Source organism: Phyllobates terribilis, unplaced genomic scaffold, assembly GCF_046119375.1.
Source record: "Phyllobates terribilis strain yellow unplaced genomic scaffold, ASM4611937v1 Scaffold_7__3_contigs__length_470593459, whole genome shotgun sequence".
Classification (NCBI taxonomy): domain Eukaryota; kingdom Metazoa; phylum Chordata; class Amphibia; order Anura; family Dendrobatidae; genus Phyllobates; species Phyllobates terribilis.
The window spans coordinates 113,077,472-113,086,644 of record NW_027362767.1 but is presented as its reverse complement, the minus strand read 5'-3'; the positions used below and the strand labels follow the sequence as shown (position 1 = coordinate 113,086,644).

General features: G+C 42.0%; 1 pseudogene; it reads left to right on the top strand.

Annotated features, from left to right (window-relative positions):
* The window catches only part of LOC141155374 (protein transport protein Sec23A-like), a 79,691-nt pseudogene that overhangs the window by 21,680 nt on the left and 48,838 nt on the right, over nt 1–9,173 (top strand).

Below are 9,173 nucleotides of genomic sequence, written 5' to 3'. Positions count from 1 at the left end.
GTGTTCTTGGGGTGATGAGCTGTGTTTGTTTGTTGCCAGACATAGCGTTTACCTTGGTGGCCAAAAAGTTCAATTTTGGTCTCATCTGACCACAGCACCATCTTGCGAACATTTTGGGAGTCTCCCACATGTCTTTTGGTAAACTAAAAACGAGCTTTACAGTTTTTGTGTGTAAGTAAAGGCTTTTTTCTGCTCACTCTTCCATGAAGGCCACCTCTATGGAGTGTATGGCCAGATACTCCAGTCTCTACTTGGGAATTCTGAAGCTCCTTCAGGGTTACCTTTGGTCTCTGTGCTGCTTCTCTCATTAATGCCTTCCTTGACAGGCTGAGAGTTTTGGTGGGCGGCCCTCTCTGGGCAGGTTTCTTGTGGTACCATGTTCTTTCCATTTGATGATAATGGATTTGATGGTGCTCTGGCGGATCATCAGAGATTGGCATATTTTTTTTATAACCCACCCCTGACTTGTACTTGTCAACAACTTTTTTTCTAACTTGTTTGGAGATCTCCTTGGTCTTCATGGTGTTTGGATAGTGGTGCCTCTTGCCTAATGCTGTTGCAGCCTCTGTGGCCTTTCAAAAAATGTGTATATACTTAGACATGTGACACTTAGATTGCACACAGGTGGACTTCCTTTCACTAAGCATGTGACTTATGAAGATAATTGCTTGCACCAGAAATTTTTAGGGGCTACATTGGAAAAGGGGTGAATACATATGCACATGCCAATTTTTACTTATTTATGCCTATATTTTTCTCACTTTTGATTATTTAGTGCTGATCCATCACGCACAAGCCGAATTACTAAAATATTTAAACACAGTTTGTAATGTAACAAAATAGGTAAAAAGCCAAGAAGGGGGATTGAATACTTTTGCAACCAACTGTACATCAAAGGAGACACTGGGGGCACGTTGCAGGAAGGGCTGGGGGCATATACCTGGCAGGAGGGGCTGGGGCATATACCTGGCAGGAGGGGCTGGGGGTATATACGTCGCAGGTGGGTTAGTGGTGCCTCTTGCTTAATAGTGTTGCAGCCTCTGTGGTCTTTCAGGAAAGATGTGTATATACTGACAAACCATGTGACACTTAGATTGCACACAGGTGGTCTCCCTTCCACTAAGCATGTGCTTGTACCAGAAATTTTTAGGGGGCTTCATTGCAAAAGGGGTGAATAGATATGCACATGCCAATTTTTAGTTATTTATGCCTATATTTTTCTCATTTCACTTCATCAACTTAGACTATTTAGTGCTCATGCATCACACACAAATCGGATTAAAAAATATTTAAACACAGGTTGGAATGTAACAAAATAGGTAAAAAGCCAAGGGGGTGAATATTTTCGCAATAAACTGTATATACAGTACCAGGATGGAGGACATTATATATACTAGGACGGGGGACCTTACTAAATAATTGAGGGGGTGGAGGGAGGCAACTCGTATGTCCTTATAGGATTTAGAACACTATAAGGCCCATACATCTGATGAACATACGGGGGGCGGGAGGGGGGTGGTTGTGTGTGTGTGTGGGGGGGTGTCTAAATTTTGCATCGGGGCCAATTGAACTTTAGTTACACCACTGGATAGCATCATCCATCTGCCCGATATTAAGTTGGAGGTGTAATGCCAGCCTTACAATGCTGTGAGTTAATGCGTTATGTTTGTCACTTCGCCATGACATTGAAAATATATCCCTTATAATTATCGAATCAATACAAACCTCAATATTCATCACTGACCACTGGCTCCAAAGTGTCTGAGATAATTCCTTTTGAACAGAGGAAGCCCCTGCCTCTGGAATTGTGCTTCTCCAACTCTGAGTATACGAATGCTAGACTTGGTGGCTGGCTGTCAGCAAATCCCCCTGCTGTAATTACCTGTTCATTGCAGGAGATCCTACTTCAATGGAGGTTGAAGTGTCATCCCTCTGTCTCACTTCCCCAGTTATAATTAATCCCATGTGTTCAATGTGAGGGTGGTATGTCCACTCTCTGAAAATGTCTTTTTGGTTTTACAATTTTTCTCTACGACAATATGTAATTTTTGCATGCATAGAAATGTCATTGTCATTTGGGATAGTGTCTATTATAATTGTAATAATGTAAAAATTCATCATATGCATATTGATTTGGGAGGGTGGGGACTGTTAGTCGATAGTTTTGAATAATTTAATCAATAAAAATGGTCAAAATTTGTCTTCTAAACGGAGTTTTGTTTTCTTTTCCTTTTAGTTCATGTTCCATTTGAGAAGATCGCCTTTTCTGCAGGTGTTTAACAACAGTCCAGATGAGAGTACCTACTATAGACATCACTTCATGTGTCAAGATCTTACCCAGCCCCTTATAATGATGCAGCCCATCCTTTATTCGTACTCTTTCAGTGGTCCTCCAGAGGTATGTCCAGGCATAGCTGATAACTACCATGTATTTTTTTCAGTTTATGTCATAGTGGCATTGGTATAAACCATGTTCAAATATGCAAATTCACAGTGATGGGGAAAAAAAGACACATCAAAGGCTTAAATCGCCTTGTGGGACTAAAACATGATAAATACAACATAAAAATACAGAAAGGTGTAGTTAAAACTTCATTCTAAATGATATATATTTACTGTATATTTATGTAAAGGATATGGAATTATGGAATCTAACTATGAAGTTAACTATACATTATAAATAATACATAAACCCATACATTACACATATAATTTGAATGGGTTTCAATGGGAAGATACTATACAGTTGCATCCATCATACATAGGGTCCCAGCATATAAATACCTATATCTTTACATGATTTTTTTTTAACCATGTACTGTTGAATGGAAAAGCGTAGTCTACTTAGCAATTCCATGTCTGCTGCGCTAATGAAATCCTAAGGGCATGTTTAGCGAGTATGTTATAACCTTTCCCAGTATATACGCTACTAGTATAACAAATAGGAGGTGAGAACAGAACCTTAACATGTTTCTTAACCTCTTCCCAACTTTGGTCATTATGGGGTCTGCATGTAAGGAGTGGGGTCAGGACCTAAGCCCAGAGGTGTATTTAGGTCTTCTAGCACCCGGGGAAGAATTCAGTTTGGCGCCCCTCACCGCTCCTTCCCCAGCACATGTGCGATTTGCACACTAAGGCCACCACCCCACTATCAGTATTTTTTCTCAGGAGTGGGAGACAAAACCAGGAGTGGGTGATAATGCAGAATTGGTGACTTGTTTCTATTATACCTTTTCTCTGATTGTTCCTCATCTGGTTTTGTCTCCCACTCCTGAGATAAAATACTGACCGAATACTGACCAAATACTGATAGTGGGGCCGTGGCCTTAGTGCCAACGAGCTGCTCTTCCTAATCCTCTCTGAGAGAAGCAGGAAGAGAAGCTCGTTGTCACATGACCGTAAGTATGAAAATCTCATATGAGTGAAGTGGCCGTGTGATGACTGATGGAACCTGCAAGCAGAGCTGAATCCCGACAGTGAGTATATTACACGCTGTCAGGATTGGCTACAGGGCTTCATTTTATAATTAATGGGCTTGTCCAGGTCTGAGATGAAAGTCTGCAGTCACTCTATGTGAGTGCAGGCTTCTGAATTGTCACAGCGCATGTGCTGCACACATTTAGGATTCTCCCTAGCTGTGGCAAGAGTGGACAGTCATGTCACCACAAGCATGCGATTTGTATACTTCTGGCCACATTCCGACTAGACGTGCCCGGCCTCGCTCAATTCATTTTCATTGAGTGAGGCCACGCATGTTTAGTCAGCACGTGACTGCATGTATACAAATCGCCGGCATGAGAGAATCCTGACAGCGTGCAGTGTGCACTGTGAGAATTCAGAAGTCTGCAGTCACATGGAATGACTGCAGACTCATCATAAATGTGGACAACATCTTTAATGCTACTAACATAAATAAAAAAAAAAAATGGCAGCATCATAAAAACCATTTACATCCAGGTACCTTATAGATGACGTTGTCTCTGGAGTCGTTCTCTTTCTTTTCTTCCTCTTGTCCAGACGCCATGATGACTTTTCTCATCCACAGCCGTCTCTGCAGACTTCCATCTTCTCCAGTCTTCTGCAGCACATCCCAGCACGATGCCCTTAAAGATAGCAGTGTCATTAAAATACTCCTGAAAAAAAAATATCCGCCCTATCCTGAGCCCCTGAATAAATAACTGCCCCTCCCTATATTCCCTGCACAAAATTTCACCCCCACACTGTCCCTCTTATGGTATATGCTCTCCACACCGCCCTTTCCTTTCCATACTGGGCCTCCTATTCACACTGTCCTTACACTGTGTCCCCCCTATAGGGCTCAGTCTCTATACCGTGCCGCCTCATCACACTCACCCTCCTTAGCATACTGTTCCCTCCTGGCTGTGATCTTACACTGTCCCCCCATGCTATTGCCCACCCACTACTCAGTCTCTATTATGTGCCCACTCACACTTTTCTTCCCCCATACTGTGTCCTCACACTATTCCCCTCAATAGTCTTCTTAGACGTTTCCCCCTACCTCCTAATATTTCCACCTCACACATCCCCCCCAACTCCCCATACTGTGTCCGCACACATCCCATCACCCTCGCTTCCCATACTGTGTCCGCACACATCCCATCTCCCTTGCTTTCCATACTGTGTCTGCACACATCCCATCACCCTCGCTTCCCATACTGTGTCTGCACACATCCCATCACCCTTGCTTCCCATACTGTGTCTGCACACATCCCATCACCCTCGCTTCCCATACTGTGTCCGCACACATCCCATCACCCTCGCTTCCCATACTGTGTCCTCACACATCCCATCACCCTCGCTTCCCATACTGGGTCCGCACACATCCCATCACCCTTGCTTCCCATACTGTGTCTGCACACATCCCATCACCCTTGCTTCCCATACTGTGTCCGCACACATCCCATCACCCTCGCTTCCCATACTGTGTCCGCATATATCCCATCACCCTCGCTTTCCATACTGTGTCCGCACACATCCCATCACCCTCGCTTCCCATATTGTGTCCGCACACATCCCTTCACCCTCGCTTTCCATACTGTGTCCGCATACAACCCATCCCCCCCAACTCCCCATACTGTGTCCGCACACAACCCATCACCCTCGCTTCCCATACTGTGTCCGCACACATCCCATTGTGTCACCCCAGGCCTGGATGCCACAAATATATAATAAAGCTGTGTCTGAGAGCAAGGGGGAGGTTCCCTGGTTAGGGACCATTAGCATGCAGCACCTCCTGTCCCAGGCCAGTAGGGGGAGCAGGCTGCCCCTATAAAAGCTGGAACTGGGGGCGGGTTAGAGAGGACTGGACGACCTGTCTCTGAGGAAAGAGGCGTCCTAGAGCAGGGACAGAAAGTCGTGTTGTAGCCTAAGAGGCCGTGTGGTAGTAGGAGAGCCACGAGCCAGGGATGGAAGGCAAAGTGAGCCTATCCTGGCAGAGAGAGAAACTAATCTACCGGACTTTGGTGTCCGAGGCTGTTAGGATTCCAAGTCCTACAGCAAATAACCAGTCCGCAGGGGACTGTATGTCCTTTGGCCTAAGAAGCCCTGAGGTTCCGCCACAGCAGAAGGGACCAGTGAAGCCGCACCAGGCCAAGAGTAGAAAGGGACCCAAGTCGCCAACCATACTGGCGAGAAGACACGGCGAGCTCAGAAACGTGGGCTATTACACCACGAGGAGGGAAATAGCCAGAAAGAGCGCAGAGAGTACGGTAGGCCTACACCCTCACCCTGACCAGAAGGGCTTCCCACTTGTTCGCAGACATCCAGTTCCCCACTCCTAGCTGGGACTGTTTATGGGTCGTTTTACCTGTTCTAATAAAGACCCTGAACTGTTCAAGAGGCCTCCGTTTCCTGGCTATTGCGGTCGGAATCATCCCCTCCATCATCCACTTACACTGCCCTGGGGCTACACTCCTCCTGTGGGGAGTTATACTACTGTTAAATAATTAATAGTGGATATTCATTTTATTCTCAAATTTTGAGTTTTATACACTGCACAAGGATTGCATCAGCCATCGTGTCTAGTTGACATGCGCTATTTGTGTGTGTAATTTTGGTTCACTACCATATGTAGAACAGGTGTGCCATACGACTGGCTATAAAAGCCCATGGTACAGAAAGGGGGGACTCTCTTGCTCTGCCCACCCCACAAGACACAGAAGAAGAATCTTCATGCTGAGAAACAGATGACATGTAGGCCTGGACACGTGCTGGACAAAGACATGATTTACCAGCCAGGATCCAAGGAAAGATGGGTGAATCTCAACAATTAAGCTAATTATGGACAAATGGACAATTACTTTATAACTAATTATTGTATGTACCTGCTGCAATCTGATTCTTTTTAATGGACAATCCAAGAATAAATAGATACATTTTTTATAAGAATATTGTGATATTGATACTTTGAGAAGTCCTCAGTAGAAAAAATAATACAGAAAGAGTATTATTTTACAATGGTGAGCCAGCCAGTCCTGTTTTTTCGTTTTTTAAATTAAGTAAGTGAATTTCTTCCGTGAACAAGGGGGGAAGTCCTGACGAGCTGAACAGCTGTTGTTCACGTGTCAGTAAATTCACTAGTTTGTCACGAGAAGCAGAAAGAATCTACAGACTGAGGACTGACAGGAAGCAGAGGTACTAACAAGGAACAGAATCACACAGGAAAAGAATCAGACGAACTGAAGACAGGACGTGCTGATAAAGAGAAGCTAAGGAATCTTAAGGTAAGCAAAATATGGATATAATTTCTTCTTTTGCTAAACAAAGTAATATTAATCTCAAAGTTAATGTAGGAGATGACATATATGTTTTGTGGCTCAGTTTATACAAAGAATGTGAATTGCAGAATTTACAGTTAACTTCTAAATTGGTAAATAGAGAGAAACACAAATTGCGGAATATTCTACATCTTGTACAGGTATTTCATAATTTTGTACTTGAGATTTCTAAGCAGGAAAATAGTGTAGAAGAAGTGTCAGATGGTGACAATGATTCTGACTGTAATGTGGAAATTGAGCAAGAAGTAAGACACGTGTCTGTAACTGAAGGTGACCTTGGGTCTGACCAAGAGACGGACATACAGAAACCTGACATGGGAGGAGACATGACTGACATACGAGAAACTGACATACTAGGTTATGTGGGAGGAGACGTGAGTGACGTAGGAGGAGCGGACGTACAAGAGCCACTAAAAATATCAGAGAATTCAGGAATTACCCAGGCTCAACTACAAATTAAAATGAGGAAAAATTTGCTGACATTATACAAAATCATGCCAAAATATGATGTCAAAATCCATGCCTGTAGAAATTCAGAGACATTGTATCTGGACTAATGTCACTTTGAAAAATGAAGGTTTTTTGCGCATAATTTGGCCAATTTATGTGTGCCCATCAACCATGACAAGGTCACCTTCGTATGATGGGAAACTATGCTACACTACCACTGGATATGCCACTCTTGGGCTGTAAGCCTGTATGGACAATATGTCTCTGCTTGGGCTTTTAACCTACAATGTATGGGCTGGTAGAGCTAGTTAAAACCACCTGTGACTGAATGGGAGGGACACATGGTCAGAAAAAAGGCTGTCAAACTTCTAATAGTGTGAACACGTACCTGCTGCAATGCTCCAGGAGCGGGATCCCAAAAATGATTAATAGAAAAAAGAGAGGGGTCGCTCACTGGTCTATTCGGGTGCTCTGAAGAAAAAAGTAATCTCAATTGCAAAAAGAACTTCGGCACTCCATACATGAAAATATAAGAAATATTGTATCTGGACTAATGTCACTTTGAAAAATGAAGGTTTTTTGCGCATAATTTGGCCAATTTATGTGTGCCCATCAACCACGACAAGGTCACCTTCGTATGATGGGAAACTACGCTACACTACCACTGGATATGCCACTCTTGGGCTGTAAGCCTGTATGGACAATATGTCTCTGCTTGGGCTTTTAACCTACAATGTATGGGCTGGTAGAGCTAGTTAAAACCACCTGTGACTGAATGGGAGGGACACATGGTCAGAAAAAAGGCTGTCAAACTTCTAATAGTGTGAACACGTACCTGCTGCAATGCTCCAGGAGCGGGATCCCAAAAATGATTAATAGAAAAAAGAGAGGGGTCGCTCACTGGTCTATTCGGGTGCTCTGAAGAAAAAAGTAATCTCAATTGCAAAAATTTCTGACCATGTGTCCCTCCCATTCAGTCACAGGTGGTTTTAACTAGCTCTACCAGCCCATACATTGTAGGTTAAAAGCCCAAGCAGAGACTGAGTCACCCCCATAGTGAACTCTATCAAATACGCAGGAGATTTCATATCTGTTATAAGCCATATCAGCCAGTGCAAAGGTCCATCTCTTCACAGAATGAGTTAATTCTCAGTCAGAACTGTGATTCTCTAAAAAGTAAAATGGCTGAAACTGATGGACAGAGTCAGGTGAGACGACCAGCTCACAGTGACGTCATGGAATGTGGACAGAAGGACAGGCAGTTCTCTGAGGTTTTGAAGGATAGAAAAATGTCTTTCCTAAATAGGGCGTTCCTGGCGATATTTGAGAGAGACAGAAGATTTGGTTTAGGGAGTGGCTAAGAAAAAAACTGTAATTGTAATATAGCATAGAAGTGTTACAATGTCTCAATATTTATTTATAATCTTATACTGTAAAATTGTAGCTACATAGTTTCTATATATATATATATATATATATATATATATATATATATATATATATATATATATATATATATATATATACACTTGTCTAAGTAGAGATTGTGTATAATTGTGTATATATATATATATATATATATATATATATATATATATATTTAGAAAAAAAAAAAAATATATATATATATAAATTAATAAATTAGAATTTCACATATAAATTTAAGTAGCAATATTTTGAATTACATTAGAACCAACCAATATATGTATAAGATATTTAAATAATTCTGTTTCTGTATGAATTTGATATTTAATTTTATTTTCTTATATTTCCTTAGAGGTTTCATTCCAAAGCAGGATTTGATCAAACAACTCTAAAATGGATTTATTTCTTTATTCACACAGGAAGTGGAAAAATTGCATGATTTTATGTGTATAACAATTTAAAATAATAACAATATATCTAGTTGGACTATAATATATATGT